Raw genomic sequence first — 17,572 nt, 5'->3', positions numbered from 1 at the left:
ACACCACTGCCCCCAACTCCAAATCGTGGGTGGGATACCTCGTCTCATGAGGCTCCAGCTGCCTCGATGTGTATGCTATCACGTGCCCTCTCTACATAAGCACCGCACCCAACCCTGATATAGACGCATCACAGTAAACCACAAAATCATCCATTCCCTCCGGAAGGGCTAACACTGGGGCTTCGCATAGTCTTTGGCGAAGGGTCTCAAACGAGGTCTGCTGCTCTGGACCCCAAGAAAAAGCAACGCCCTTCCGGGTCAATCTGGTGAGGGGAACGACAATCTTGGAGAAATCCCGGATAAATCTCCGATAGTTTCCGGCCAACCCCAGAAAACTCTTGATATCGGTGGGGGATCTCGGCACCTCCCAACTCATGAAAGCCTCAATCTTGGCCGGATCGACCAATATCCCATTCTGATTAACGAGATGTCCCAGGAACTGGACCTCTCGTAACCAGAAATCACACTTGGAGAATTTGGCATAAAGCCTCTCCGATCTCAATACTCCAAGGATCTCCCTCGGGTGCTCCTCATGCTGCTCTCTGGTCCTCGAATACACTAGAATGTCGTCAATGAACACAATCACCAATCGATCCAACATCGGCCTTCATACTCGGTTCATGAGGTCCATGAACGCCGCTGGTGCATTGGTGAGCCCAAAAGGCATCACCACGAACTCGTAATGCCCATAACGAGTCCTAAACGCTGTCTTCTGGATATCCTTATCACGCACCCTCATCTGGTGATATCCAGACATCAAGTTTATCTTGGAAAACCAAGACGCCCCCTGCAACTGATCGAACAAATCGTCGATCCTCGGAAATGGATAACGGTTCTTGACCGTTAATTTGTTCAACTCCCGGTAATCAATGCACATCCGGTGTGAACCATCCTTTTTCTTGACAAAAAGGATCACCGCTCCCCACGACGAGCTACTCGGTCGGATGAATCCCTTTCCCAGCAGCTCCTGAAGCTGCGAGGATAACTCCTGCATCTCCGGTGGCGCAAGGCGATAGGGTTCCTTGGCAATAGGTGCTGCCCCCTGAATCAAATCGATGCGAAACTCCACCTGCCTCTCGCACTATCGGTACCTCGCTGACAGAACTCGGCCTCTCTGCGGCAACTCGTGTATCCATCACATAGGCTACAAACCCTCTACAGCCCTGCTGTAGACTCTGTCTCACCCTGGCAGCCGAACAAAATGCTGACCCAGATCGGGTAACCTCGCCATACACCATCAGCACTCCCCCACTAGGGTCTCGTATGGTCACCAACTGTCGCTCGCAGTCTATAACAGCTCCAAATCGGCTCAACCAGTCCATGCCCACGATGACACAGACATCACCCATCGCAATCGGTACCAGATCTATCGGGAACTCAACACCGAAAATCTCGAGCACACATCCTCGAATCACATCAGTGGCATAAACCGCTCACTCGTCAGCTATGGAAACTCGTAGAGGTCGAATCAACGCCTCTCGCCGGGTACTGATGTGCTGGCTAAACGCTAATGACACGAAAGATCGACTCGCACCCGAGTCAAATAACACCAAAGCAGGTAAAGAACTCACAAGAAAATACCTATGCATACCACATAATAAGCACAATATCTCAAACTCAGTATAAGTAAATAAAAGAATACATACCAGCCACAACATCAGGCGCTGCGCGGACCTCCTCCGCTGTCAACTGAAAGGCTCTCCCGCGAGCCTTCGGCGCCTCGGCCTTCGCTGGCCGGGCCTCGGTAGCTCTAGCAGTAGGTGCAGATCCCTGTGCTGATCCCTGAAGTAGTTGTGGGAACTCGGCCTTCCGATGGCCAGTCTGGTTGCAATGGAAGCAAACCTTAAATCCCTTGGGGCAATCCTTGGCTATATGCCCCACCTTGCCACATTTGTAGCAAGCACCTGCTCGAAAAACTCCATCATGTCCCTTACCGCACTTCCCACAAGTGCAGCCCTTCTGGCCTCCAGATCTCGTATCGGCGGGCTTTGCCCGCTTGGCTGCCGGCTGAGACTGCACCGGCCGCCTGTCCCTCCTCTGAGACTCGGCCTCCTCCCTGGCCTGAGTCTCTAGCTCAATCTCCCTCTTCCGAGCATTTTCCTGGAGCTCGGCAAATGTTCGGTACGTTGAGTTCGCCACGAACTCCCGAATGTCTCTCCTCAGTATGCTCAAATATCGACTCATGCGTGCCTGCTCAGTAGACACGTGCTCAGGGCAGAACAACGCCCTCTCATGAAACATCCGCGTGATCACAGTCACAGACTCCGTCCCCTGCTTGAGGGACAAGAACTCCTGGGCCAAACATTCCCTCTCCACCGGGGGAACATAATCGTCTCTAAACATAGTGGTGAACCTCTCCCAGGTCACCGCGGTAAGCTCTGCCGGAGTAAAATCTGCCGTCACAAACTTCCACCAGTCCTTCGCTCCCAAGCGAAGCTGGTTCAGTGCGAACCGTACTCTCAAATGTTCCGGACAGGAACAAGTGTAGAAACATCCCTCAGTGTCAGAGATCCACCTCATCGCGGTTATCGGATCCTGAGTCCCATCAAACTCGGGTGGCTTCGTGTTGCTGAACTCTCGGTATAGCAACGAGTCACCCCCCTGTGGCCTGGCAGTGGCAACGGCTGCGGTGGCTGCAGCAACAGCAGCCTCGGTAAGAGAAGCATACCTCTCGTCAAACTTCTCAATCAAAGTGGTCTTGATAGACCCAAACATCTCAGGAATCTCCGCTCGCATGGCTGCGGCCACCTCCTCGTGAATCAACCTACGGATATCCTCATCACTGGTACCACTGCCTCCTGGGTGGTGGCGCGTCCCAACCATGATGTCTCTGAAATAAAACACAAAAGAAGGCAGAGACTCGCTCGAGTATACTCGCACTCGATACTCAACCCTACTTGTTCTTTAGTACCCTAAGGATTCTTACTTGGACTGTTCATCGATCCGGTGTTTCCAGTAGTACGGGCCCTATACTACCTTCCACAACGTATCAGTATTCACCCCAAGTCCTCCTCCTAGGATCCCAGATCACAAGTACTCTATATCTCATCACACACAGGCCACCTTCCAGTAGACCTCTCGTAAGCTCCTCTCTGCTACCTACTCACTCTCGTAGTAACTCATAGTAGCAGTAATCTCCTAGGCTAAGACATCACAAATCAGGCCACTCTAGTCCTAGATATGAATACCTAGCCTACTCTAGCATGCATAGCATATCACATAATATCTCATAACACATAATGTAAGGATATTTTGGGAAATCACCGTTCGGGCGCTGGCTGATCGTACACACTACTACGCTCTACTTTTCTCAAAGCCTCTTACTCTTTTAGAAAAATTGTTTCTTTTATGAAAATTTTTCTCAAATCCTCAGTTTGAGTTCAGATACGCCCGATGGTGCATCCGAACCCCTCAAACCAAGGCTCTGATACCAACTTGTAACGACGTAAATTTTTAAAACAATTTTTCATTTTTCAAACATAACATTTCTCATTTAAATCATCTCAAATCACAAGTGTGTCAGATGTTATCACGGTAAAACACATCCCAGAATCTCAAATACATAATCCTCTATCAGTGTGTACAGATCACGCCGGCGCCTTCCCGCGATCCTCGCTAGTACCTGAAACACATATCACATAACACGGTAAGCATAAATGCTTAGTGAGTTCCCCAAAATACTACATACAGCACATAAGCCACTCGAGGCTGTAGCTCTACGATACCTTCCGGTCAATGTGTCTCAGGGGCCTTCCGGTCCCACAATCTGAGTAGACCTTCCGGTCCTACTCCGTAGACCTTCCGTTCCATACCATATTGACCTTCCGGTCCATACACTGCTGACCTTCCGGTCCATACCATACTGACCTTCCGGTCCATACCATTCTTACTCAATACATACATACCACATGCATATCACATAGAAACATATATCACATACTCGTCATAGCACATAAGACCTTCCGGTCACACATAATTACCACTCTAGGTAAGGTATAGTGAGAAAACTCACCTCGTATGATGTCTAGTAAACTCTCGTGCTCGATATCCCCGATCTAGCCTCCGCCTAATAACATAAAGTAATTTATCTCTAATTAACAACGATTCTCATAGGCTAGACTAATCCCTTCCTATAATTTCCCAGAAGGGAAAAAGACCATTTTACCCCTCCAATGATCCAATGTCCAAATGTTGACCAAACCCTAAAAGTCAACCTCAGTCAACGGTCCAACTTTGACCAGACTCGTCGAGTGCACTCGGGTGACTCGGCGAGTCCATGCGCGTCCTCAGAATCCTTCTAAGGCCTCACTCGACTCGTCGAGTTAACCTTTCTCTGAACGGGCTACTACTGATCACGAATCGTGGTGCAACACGATCCGACTCGTCGAGTCCGCTCATGGACTCGGCGAGTTTCTTCCATGGCAATACTCATTTGACCTTCTGAGGTCAGATCTGTTTCTCTAACTTATAGATCTGGCCTTCTAACACCCAAAAATCATGTAAAGGTCTGAACTTGGTGTCCATGCATGGTGTATCTTGCAAAATATACCATAAAACCCCATAAATGCTTCCTAGCTTCAAACCCTAAGGTTTTACTCTACTAAAGCTTCATATTCACGGCTCTCTGGACCTAGAAGAGTCCAGATCTAAAACACAAACTAGCAAGAGGGGTTTGAGGCATTCAAAACCCCAAAGATGAAGTAATTCAAGCCCTAACCCCAAAAAAGGAATTTACATGATAGGGAAGGAAAGGGTTCGATTTTGTACCTTAGACAGAAGCTCCTTGCTTGGATGACTCAGAACAATAACCTTCCTTGGCCCCTCTTGCTGGAACTCTTCTCCTTTCTTGCAAAATCACACCAAAAAGCTCAAGATAATTCTTTCTCTCACTCTACACACTCAAGCTCTCTAGGGTTCTCTCTTCTGGGAAGGTAGCCGCAACTGAAGGCTATAAATGCCTTTAAATAGGGCTCAGGCCCAAAGATTTATGGTTTCTGCCAACAGCGCGGACTCGTCGAGTCGCCTCACTGACTTGTCGAGTCCATTCATTAATCTGAGTCATCAATCGCGATCCTACTCGACGAGTTTAGGCGTCAACTCGTCGAGTCCCTCTTCTCAACTCAAAATAAATACTTAAATTATGATACCTGGAAATCCGGATGTTACACTTTGGAAGTGGTTCTATGCGAACTGGTTCCAATTCAATGAGAGCTGAACAAAGCTCTATGTGGGCCGAGTTCAAAATCAGAAAATCTATGTGATTAAATCTAGGGCCGGTCCAAACGTATATGGGGCCCGGGGCGTAAGGAAAAAAAAGGGGACCTCAAAGACAAATATAATAAAAATTAAAAAAATATATCATTTATTCTTTAGTGTAGACGTGTTCAATTAGCAATAACAAGGAAACCAAATTGTTTATTTTTTGAGCTAATTTGAGTTTGAACCAACTTTAGGCCCTAAAAATCATTTAGGTAATAATTTTTTTTTATATATATACACTACATAGCCCATAAATTTTGGGCCCCTAGAGACGTGGGCCCTGGGCGGTCACCCGGGTTGCCCACCATCTGGACCGGCCCTGATTAAATCATTGTCTGTGTGAAAAGGTTTTGGAGATTAATCTTTATGAGTTGATGGAACGGATGTGTGCTGGATTGAAGTTTTTGGCAAACCAAGAAGATAATCAACCAACCGAAGGAAAGGTTGTGTGCTTGATTGAAGTTTTGGGTGGACCAAGAAGATAAGCAACATGTGTACATGATGAAGCTATCCTATGTGGAGAAGCAAGTCAAAGTGAGAAAGAAGATCAGTAAAAGAGAAATTGGATGCACCTTCAAGTGTGTGTAGATTGAAGAAAAGAAAAAGATTAGAGAATAACTCAGATATGTGTGTCATCTATGTTGGTTGTTACATTAGGAGAAGAAAGAGTCGAGTTAGGTACGATGCCAACAACAAATGAGTACTTTGGATGTGACCAGGGAAAAGTCGAGATGGTTTGAGATGACAAGGACTCAACGTTGTTGTGAGTGAATGCTGTGAACAACCGATTAAGGGGTGATGATCGGGTTAATTGGATGGTTCAAGGGGTCATGGGTCGGATCCAGTTAACGATCCAAAAGTGTTGGATCGATTCAAGTTCGAATAAAGGGATTATACCCATGTTTTAGAAGTTGCATGTCAAATGAGAAATTTTCAAGTTTGATCGAGTTTATTGGAGATGACGTTGATAAGCTTGTGGCCAAATAAAATGAAGACTTTGAATGTTTTTATTATGCATGTGCATGTTTATTTTAATTATAAATATGTGTATTATTTCTTATGTTTTATACCATTATTTTTCTTCATTCGAATATATAATCTTTCTCCATTTTATTTTGCATGTTTACTTGTTGTGTATGTTTATTAAGGGACCTGAACCTACAAAATCAATATATCAAAAGGTAGGTATAGAAATTGATAACTAAAAGCTATTTTATATATATATATATATATATATATATATATATATATATATATATATATATATATATATCATTTTAGAATTTTATTTTTCTGGATGTACGTATTAAATATGTTTGTACTCATTAAAGTTCATATGAGACTCGGGGCTAGGAAATTTTCCCTAAAAAGATCAAGTTCCTAGGATTTTCACATTGGATTTGAATCTTAATGCATTTCTTTCTGTTCGGGTTAATGTTCATAAGGTTATTGTGGATTTGAGGCGTACTGCTAGAGGTAGCGCTGAAGAAAGCAATGGAAGGAGTTATTGAATCTCCTTGGTGCATTTCAGCTTTCTCTCAGACATTATCGTCTTTTATGGGAGCTAGATACGTTTAGTTCTTTTTCTGTGTCTTCAACGCGCATCTTTCCTGATAGTTTTTCTTGCCGACTGTTTGAGGTTCAAACTGATTGGTTTTATAGGTTATAAATTTATGCATGAGGCGGAAAATTACTTAACTCTTAAGTTCACATGCAACCTATTTGGATCTATGTTCTCTCTACTGGTGGCAATAAACTATGAACATCAAGAACCTAAGGGAACTCTATAATAATCCAAATTTACATAGAGTTAGGGTTTACATACCTCTTGATTATTGTAGCAAATAATCACACCGATATCCTTTCTGAAAACCTTGGAAAGCAAGCACCAAAAATATGTTGACTCTGATGGCTCACACCTAGAACCCTAGAAACCCTAGAATATGAGGAGAGAGAGGGAGGAGAAAGAAATTTCGTTTCTAATACTCTTATAGGGAGGGAAAATGTAACATCCCAAAATCATGACCAAAAATTTCATTTTTAATTATTAAATAAACCATAGTTATCAAAATCATTCCATCCAAAAACATGAGTCATAGTATCAAATCAGAGTATCATATCAAAACACATGTCAATATATCAAAGTAAAACATCCTAGGCTAATCATAATGGTGTGTGCACTGCAGTCATCCCGAGCTCTTCCCCTTGCTACCGGAAGTACCTGAAACCAAAACAAAAAATTGTAAGCCCGAAGCTTAGTGTGTCTCCCCAAACTACCACATACCATACACATAATCACATAATCACATAATAACATATCATGGGCCTTGCCCGCTTCATCGGGCCCTGCTCGGCATCGAGCAAATCTCGGTATACATATAAACATATCAACAAATACACATATATAATCACATAACATAAACACATAAACATTCATCGGGCCCCTCTCGACATCAGACCGAAGTCCGGAAACATATAAACATTCCTCAGGCATTGCCCGACATCGGAACGGAGTCCGGTAACATACAAAACAAACACATGCAAGAATCACAAAGACATCAAGCATACAAACATTCCTCGTGCACTCCCCAACATCACATCGGAATCCGGAAACATATAAACCTACATCGGGCATTGCACGACATCGGACCTTAGCCCAGAACATACTAGCATACATATACGGGCCGACAGTGGTGTCTTCGACCCGTTCATACAGGAGGAAACTCACCTCACTGTCGGATGATAACTGAAACGTCTCTGCCCGGAATCAGCTCTACTCGCTCTCTGAACCAAAACAACCCATTAGATACCATTCCATACTCATAACCCTTAAGGGTCAACTCTGGTCAAGTCAAAGTCAAATTCAACGCTTCGAGTTGACTCAACTCATCGAGTTTACCCTTCAACTCGTCGAGTTCTCATGAATCACAGAATCGTGAATCGCGATCTAACTCTTCGAGTTTTCCTCCAACTCGCCGAGTTCCTCCTTCTCAACAGAAATGGGACTTTCCTAGTACAACTCGTCGAGTTCCCTTGTGGACTCGCCGAGTTCCATTAAGAGAATCGGGAATGTTCGACCAAACTCGTCGAGTTCCTCTATGAACTCGCCGAGTCCCTCGCATTTCTAGTCTATTCAGCCCTTTCCTCAGATCTAAGGTTCTAGAATACAGATCTATATTGTTTCCATGGCATATTTTCTTGTAAAGTTGACAACTTGATGGCTTTGCATGCCTCAAATGGGCCAAATCTTGAGATATAGCAACCTACTTCTATGGACATGGTCTTTTCTTGGACAAGAACAGGTTTAAGACCCTTTTTATGAATCTAAGGACCAAATAACACTAAGAATGGGAGTTTGTAGCATCAGAACTATGGAGGTTATCAAGCTTCCAACAATGGGGTCAAAAAGACCGATAAAACAAGACTAAGAGATATCTAAGCTATGAATCATCAAGTTAGGGACTTTTTACCACATAAAGTTGCCAAAGATGGACGAGATCAAGATCTAGTGCTTCCCCTCAAGCTCAATGACCTTCTAGTTCTTCCAAGTCCTTCACCAGGCACAAAAACACACAAAATCCACTCAAAAAACTCAAGTTTCTCACCAAGGAGCTCACATTACGATTTAGGGTTTCAGGGAGGCGGATGAGAGGCTGTAGGAAAAGATTAAGTCCTTTAAATAGGGTGAAAAATCCTGGAAATTAGGGTTTCATCTCATCCAGTCTACTCGTCGAGTTGAGGCCTTTCAACTCGTCGAGTAGGTTACTTAAATCACACGGTCCTGAAAATCTCTACTCGACGAGTTTGGGGCTTCCAACTCGTCGAGTTGCTCAGTAAACATGAATAAATTATAAATTGAATACGTACCAGCAACCAGGCGTTATAGAAAAAAATATGAGACCCTTAAGGGACTATTTATAAGTGATTAAGATATTCTAAGGTAACCCTAATTTGAATATTATAATAATATCTCAAATAAGTTAATTTCTTTTACCTTTTCCTTACTCTTCAAGGATTTATAGAAGCCTTAGAGAGCTCCCACAAAACCGTCCTTTTGATCATTGTCACCTTTAGTCCATGCATTTTTAATTAATTCAATTAATCCCAAAATTAATTCTAATTAATTTCTGATTAATAATTAGTTAATTCTAGTTGATTTCTTATTAATTTATTAACCATATAAATTAACAAATCAATTATTCAAGTATTAATCATATGTTAATTTATTAATCACATAACAAATTAATAGATCAATCATTAATTTCCAATTAATATATTAATCACATAATATATTAACAAAACATTCTCTCTCTCTTTCTCTCTCTCTCTCTCTCTTTCTTTCATTCTTTCTCTCTCTTTCTCTATCTCTCTCTCTATATATATATATATATATCTCTCTCTCTCTCTCTCTTAATATCATTTCTAGCTATTTCTGGTTATGAGGGCAACACAAAAAGGACTTTGCTTCTATTCTCAAGTTTATACCAATTTATTTATGACCTTAAACTGCTTAATCCAACACGAACTAGATGGAAAACTTTGGTTCTCTTTACATTAAGAATTTTCTTATGGTATATATCTCTCAGTGTTGTAAAAATCGGTCTAGGCGGCCGATTAATCGGGTATTAATCGCTAGGTGGTCTTCAACCGAATAGGATTAAGACTAATTGGTCGGCTTAATCGATTTTGGTCAAAGGGGGTCAAAGTCGGTGCTAGACGGTTCTAATCGGTCCTAGGCGGTCCTAATCGGTCCTAGGCGGCCTAATCGGCCAAATTCTCAAATTTTAAAATTTTCAAATATTAAACCAAAGTTTTCAAAATTTCAAAAGTTCATAGTATTTCAATGTTCAACTAATATATAAAAAAAATTTAAAAATTAAAAGTTTTTCTCCAAAATTTTCAAAATTTCTATGTTTTCAAATATACAAATACCCAAATTTACTTCGTTTCTTAAGATATATTATAATTTGAATAACTTTTCTTATTAATTGGATGATAAATTGTTGTACTTGTTAAACTTATTATTAAACATTTATGCTTATTTATTTATATTCTTGTGATTAAAGTTAGATTTATAAATTTTTGAATAATTTTCTTAATAATTAATGGTCCCCGATTAATCCACGCCTAGCCGATTAATCCACGCCTAGCCGATTAATCCTTAGACCCCAGTCCACCGACTAACTAACGTCTAACGTTTTCTGTAACCTTGATATCTCTTAATAGAATTCGAACATGTTTGAATTGTTTTTTGGTGTAGTGTTACCGTTCTGAATAACGTTTCAACACTTTCGTATATTGTTTGGGTGAATTCTTCTTTTATGTCTTGTATTTAAAAGATCTGCTTTGATGATGTGATCAATATTTTGTTTTGGTCTCTTGTTTTGGTCTCTTTGGAACTTTTGGAATAAGGTCGGTTTTTGTACAGATACCCCAAAAAAGGAAGAAATCTTTTTATGTCCTTATGTATTGTTCTTTCTTTTGGATTTGTAACAGGCTTAAAATATATATATGATGCATTAGGATGCTTGGATGTGTAATCCCCAACTAGCTATATTTTTTCTATACATGTTTTTCTCCAGCGGGAAATCTTCAAAAAAGTCCCAAACTTTTGGGAAAAGTTTCAAAAAAGTCCTAAATTTTTTTTTGAATAAAAAAACCCAGAAAACCGGGAAAATCCTTCAGTTTAGCCCAGTTTAACCTTTTCATCCGGTCAGCATGCCATGTGGCATGCCAGCTAGACAGGTGTGCTGACATGGCATGCCATCTTCTTTATCATTAAAAAAAGATTTTTATGGCGAAATGAAGGGGGATATATTTGTTGCGTAGGCACCCGAGTTCGATCCCCTCTGGAATCGTTTTTATAAAGAAAAAAGTTGCAGCCTATATTAGATATATATAAAAGTGAAGGATAAAACTAATATGTAAGGGTCGAATTGTTGTAATTAGTTGAAATGTATTTTGAACTCTTCGAATATTTTGTAATGTATTTTACTAGGGTGCTTTTATTCGAAGCTTAAGTGTCTAGGCCTTAGTATATTTTGTGTACGCTTTCAGTTCCCTATAAATAGGGATATTTACTAGAGTTAGATAAGAGTTTTTACAGACCTGTCTATTGTAATCTGTAAACATTCGAAAGCGTAATCAAGCCGAAACAAGATCATATTTACATCCGGTGTTCAATCTCGCATTCTTACCTGAATTCATACTCTGATTAATTCAATACTCGATTCTTTGATTCATCAATTGGTATCAGAGCAGGAATCACATCTGTGATCTGATTTTCATCCATTCAAAAAGTTTTTGAATCAAATTTTTGGTTCGAAAGTTTCCGCACTTTTTGATCGTGAAAAATTTGTCTAGATCTAAGTCTGTGATTTGATTCTGCATTTGAATTGTTGAATCGAGTGTTCTTCTAGCAATTTCGATTTGATTCAACTAGTTTGATTTCAAATTTCCAAATTTTCTTAAGAATTTTCAAAATCAACTTCCGTACAACAATGACGAGTTTCAATCTCAATTCGATGACCTCGTTTTCTCATCTGTTAGGTTCATCAACCAAAATTCCAATGCTAATCCCTGAATATTATGATCAGTGGGCTGATCGTATGCAGGATTATCTGAATGGTCTTGATGAAGAATTGTGGTCATGTATCAATGGAAATGTCAATGTTCCAGTGAATGTTCAACCAATCAGATCTTCTTCCACTAGTTCTGATGTTGATAATCAATCTTATCGTCTGAAGAAACTGGAGAAGAGGTGTATGAGGGAACTGCGAGGTGCTTTACCTCCAGTTGTGTACAATTACGTTAGGAGTTGTACAAATGCAAAGGAGATCTGGAACAATCTGAAAGATAAGTTTCAAGGAAGTGAGAAGACGAAAATCAATTCAGTCAAACAGTGTTTGGTTGAGCTGAAAGATTTCAGACAAAAAGAAGGTGAAACAATTGAAGTCTACTATGATCGAGTGAATGAGCTAATCTATCGTTGTAATCACTATGAAATTACCAGGACTTCAATGGAATTCAATCTCATTTTTGTGATGGGTCTTCGAAAAGAATGGAGAAGCGTAAGTATGATGGTGAAGAATCAGCAAAGTTTTGATACATCAACTCTCAATGATTTGTACAATCAGTTGAAAACACACGAAACTGAGGTTAATGAAATTGTTGAAGAGACGAGCCTAAATTTGGGAGGTCCAATGGCACTTGTATCAAAGATATCTGAGAAAGAAGCAGAAAATGGTGATTCTGAGGAAGAAGAAGGATTCATCATGAATTCGGATGATGAGGCAATAGCTTTTTACTCGAATAATCGTGTTAAGAAGTTTTTCAAAAAGCCGTTCAATCCGAAAACTAAGCTTGCTGAGGTAAAAGGAAGTGTTGTGAATAAAATTGCTGATGAGGAGAAAAAGAAAGTTAAGAAGAAAGATTCGAAAATGTCTGAAGGAAAGATTGAGAAAAAGCTGAAAGGTGATGCTGGAATAGATTGTCATTATTGCAACGGTGCCAATCATCTTGCGAATGACTGTATGGTTCGAAAGAAGGATGAGAGGAAGAATAAAGTCAAGGATGAGGCGTATTATGCAGAGAGGCTTGAGGAGGTTCGTGCGAAAGCCAAGAATTTGTCATTGGTTGCAAAGGGTGAACATGAGGATGAAGATGGAACTTATCAAATCTGGTCATCTGGATCAGACGATGAAGAAATGCGAAATCCAACACATGGAGCGATGTATGCGAAAATGGAGGAGGATTCAGATGATGAGGAATTCGAAGTGAAAGGACAATGCTTCGTATCCAAAACGGCAGACAAATCTCCAATGACAACAAAGGTACGTAAAATTCTCGAATCTTTTAATATTCCTACACATGCTTATGATTCTGAACTAATATCTTTTGATGAGACGGTTACTTACTTTGATTCAATTGTTGTGTCTGCTAGCAATGAGGCCAACAAATTGTCCATGGAGTTATTAGAGACCAAAAAGAAATTAGACTTGAAAATAAGCAAAATTGAATGTTTTGAATTACAAATAACAAATATTATGTGTGATAGGGATACTTTATCGAATGAAGTCAAACTTTTGCTAGCACAAAGAAACATTTATTGTAATTCTGCGAAAAGACTTTATGGCAAATTAACTGATTTACATCATTCATGTGACATAAGTAAAGAGCAACATAGAAAATTACTACCTTTTCTAGCATTCGAAAGAGCTAAGGTAGATAATATTTTGTATGATTGTGAGCAAATAATAGCTGATTTTGACAAAGTTCCCGATGATAGATATAAATATGGAATTGTCAAAATTGATGAATGTCTTGATGCGAATGAATTAGTTAACATCGTGAATGATACTTTGACTAAATCTGAACAAATTCAAATTTTGAAAAAGACTGAGAATTCAACATCTGATTCTCAATCTAATTTTGCTGATATTGAAGATAATTATGACAATATTAGTGAAATTAGTGAACTTGAAGATGTTGATTGTTCTCAGTTGTCTGTTGTTAATGTTGCATCAACATCTAAAGGGAAAGAAAAAGTTAAGGATTTGATGGTTGAGAATAAAACTGATATACCCTCAACTTCGAAAGTTTATGATATGAACTTCGTGGATCTCAAAGACAGTCAAACTGATGATAGTGATGATGAAGATGAAGAGAAAATTTCGAAGGAAAAGAAATCTTCAAAGGAAGAAGAAACTCCTCGAATAGTGGTTGATCAAGTGTATGGTGATACACAAAAGTTCGAAAAAGTAATGAATGAAAAAGGTTAACACTATCTTGAAACGAATACAGTGGTTTATCCAAATTTCAAGTGTACAGATGATGTCATTTTTCCAAATCAAGTTTTCGTAACTACTGGAAATGTTGAGAAAATCAAACCAGAATTAAAGAAGTTAGTTGAAGAGGATAATCCAAAAACAACTGATGAAGGTTTTTTCACAAATCAAAGCACAATTGAAAACAACTTAACAAAGAATTCGTATGTGTTTCAACGTCAAAAACCACAAAGAAAATGGGTTGAAAAATCAAAAATTGAAAACGAGAATTCAAAACAAGTTGAAAAGGAAAGTGAAAAAGTTGTCAAACTAAACTCCAAGGAATTCAAAGATCAAATTGACAAATTTTCGAAGGAAAACAACATTTCAAAAAGACAAGCAATAAAGAAAATATTTTGGCAAAATGTTGAGTCTCAAAAGGTGTCTGAATCACAATCACCCAAAAATGTTTTCAAAGCTGAAAATTCATCTTTTTCAACAAAACCTCAACATTCATCGCAATAAAATCATTCAAAGTCTGAAGTGAATAAACAACCAAGGTTTTCAAAAGTTTCAGAAACTAATATTCCAAGAAAATTTTCAAATAACTCAAATCCAAATCAAAAAGTTCTTCAAAGTCCACATTTTAATTCAACAGTTGATAAATCATATGATCAATCTTTTATAACAAAACCAAAAGTTAATTTTGTTCCTCAAAAGCCAAATTTTCCAAATCAAATGAAGAAAGAAACTATGAAAATTTCACGAGAAAAAGGAATGACTTTAAGGAAGAACATTGATCATTGGCTTGAAGGCAAAGGAAAGATGTATCAGTCGAATACATTTTCAAAGGAGCAAATTCACGAAGCTTATGAGAAGTATGTGAATACTTCATCAAACGGCAGTTCATCTTCTAAGGATTCGAACATTTCAGTCAAGGCTTCGAAACCAGTAGTAAAAGCAAAGAATGTTCATTCACAAACTCAGAATTCGAAGGGTATTGTCAGTGAACATTCGAAACCATCAAAAACTTATGTTTCATTTCCTTTAAATGAAGATGTAAACTTAATTGATAGTCTCAAAACCAAAGTTTGTGATTGGGTTAAAAGTTCTTCATTTCATTCGAAATTGAAATCTAATTTCCAAGGACCCAAAAAGCCTTGGGTACCTAAAATTTTCCATTGATTGTAGGTACTATGTGACGAGCAATATGATAATAAATGGTACATCGATAGTGGTTGCTCTCGTCACATGACTGGGAAGAAGGAGAATTTACGTGATTTTCGAAGTCTAAAAAATGCTAGAGTTGTGAAGTTTGGGAACAATCAAAAATGTCAAGTCAAAGGATATGGGAAGATCACGAACGGACAATTCACAGTGAATCGTGTGGCGTATGTTGAAGGTCTTCAACATAACTTGATAAGTGTTTCCCAACTTGTTGTGGGCACTGGCAATCAAGTTCTTTTTAACGAAGAAGGAAGTGTTATTTCGAATGTCAACACAAAAGAAGTGTTACTGAAATCCAAAAGGAAAGGTGACATGTTCACTTTGGACATCAATCCGATAGTAGGGAAACCTGCTATATGTCTTCTTTCGAAAGCAACATCGTACTTAAGTTGGCTTTGGCATCGAAGACTCTCTCATCTCAATTTTCGAAACATCAATAAACTTGTGGTACAAGATTTGGTAAGAGGTTTACCTATACTTAAATTTGATAATGATTCTTTATGTGCAACTTGTGAAGTTGGAAAGCAACATAAACAAGGTCATCCAATTACGATTGATTCGAAAATTGTGGCACCTTTGGAGCTTTTACATATTGATTTGTGTGGTCCTTCGACAGTTTCAACTCTCAACAAGAAAAGGTACATTTTAGTTATTGTTGATGACTTTTCCAGATTTATGTGGGTTTATTTTCTCAGGCTTAAATCCGAAGTTGCACAAATCATGATTGACTTTATCAAAAAGATGGAAACAACATTGAAGAAGACTATTCGAAAAATTAAGAGTGATCATGGAACGGAATTTAAGAACAAGGTTCTTGATTCATTTTTGGTGGACAAAGGAATTTCGCATAACTTTTCATCTCCATACACACCACAACAAAATGGTGTTGTTGAACGAAGAAATAGGTCTCTATGCGAAGCGGCAAGGACTATGTTGGCATATGCAAATCTTCCACAATACCTTTGGGCTGAAGCAGTATCCACCGCATGTTTCACACAAAACAGATCTTTCATTCATCGTCGTTTTAACATTACTCCATATGAAATTCTCAACAATCGAAAACCTAACGTCAAATTTTTTCATGTTTTCGGATGCAGGTGCTTCATTATGAATATCAAGGATAATCTTACGAAATTTCAAGCTAAAGCAGATGAAGGGATTTTCCTGGGATATTCGCATAATTCAGTCGCATATCGAGTGTTGAACAAAAGAACACGAAAAGTTGAAGAAACTTTTAATCTTACATTTGATGATTATTACATTAAACAAACTACATTAAAGTTTGAAAATCATCCTATTCTGAAAAACATACAAGATGAATCTGAATTCTCACAAACCTTAGATATTGATTATGATTTAATTTTTGGAATTTCAGATCATGCAGTTGATGCTGAAATAAAAGAAAATGATAATCATCTCTCTGAAATAACGAAGCTTACTGATGATTCAACATCAACTTCTCCAGAGAAAGGAGAAAGCATGCAAAACAATCCAGTGGAGGGGGACCAATTGGATTTGAATACTCTAGTTGAGGAAGAGCATTCTTTCGAGGGGGAGAATGGAAAAGTGAATGCTAATGTTGAGGGGGAGCATGATGTTGAGAGGGAGCATAATGTTGAGGGGGAGCATTTAGAAAACATTGAGAATAATAATGATTTTGATGATGTTTGTTTGATTGCAGGTTCAAAGAATGATGATATATACGAAGATGCACCTTTGGAATTTGATCCAGCATATCCACCAATGGAAAAATGGACAAGAGATCATCCGAAGAATCAAGTGATTGGGAATCCACAAGAAGGTGTTTTAACAAGAGCTCAAATTCGTGCAAAGAATGAGGTATTGAATACTCATCAAGAATTTTGAATGTTCAATGTTTTCATCTCTAAAATTGAACCAAAAATAGTTAAGGTTGCAATGGAACACTCAGATTGGGTTGTTGCAATGCAATCTGAATTGTTTGAATTTGAACGAAACAAGGTTTGGAGATTAATTCCTAAACCTGAAAATGTTTCGATTGTCGGGTTAAAATGGATTTATAAAAATAAAACCGACAAAGATGGAAATATTGTTCGAAACAAAGCCAGACTTGTTGTTAAAGGATATTCACAACAAGAAGGAATCGACTATGAAGAAACTTTTGCCCCTGTCGCAAGACTCGAGGCGGTTCGTATATTTTTGGCTTATGCAGCTCACAAAGATTTTGATGTTTATCAAATGGACGTGAAGTGTGCATTTTTAAATGGAGCGCTTGAAGAAACTGTTTATGTGGAACAACCCCCAGGTTTTATTAACGAAGAATTTCCAAATCATGTTTATAT

The sequence above is a fragment of the Lactuca virosa genome, chromosome 5 (genome assembly GCF_052849685.1).
Source record: "Lactuca virosa cultivar CGN04683 chromosome 5, Lactuca_virosa_CGN04683_v6, whole genome shotgun sequence".
Taxonomy (NCBI): Eukaryota; Viridiplantae; Streptophyta; class Magnoliopsida; order Asterales; family Asteraceae; genus Lactuca; species Lactuca virosa.
This window is presented reverse-complemented; position numbering follows the sequence as displayed.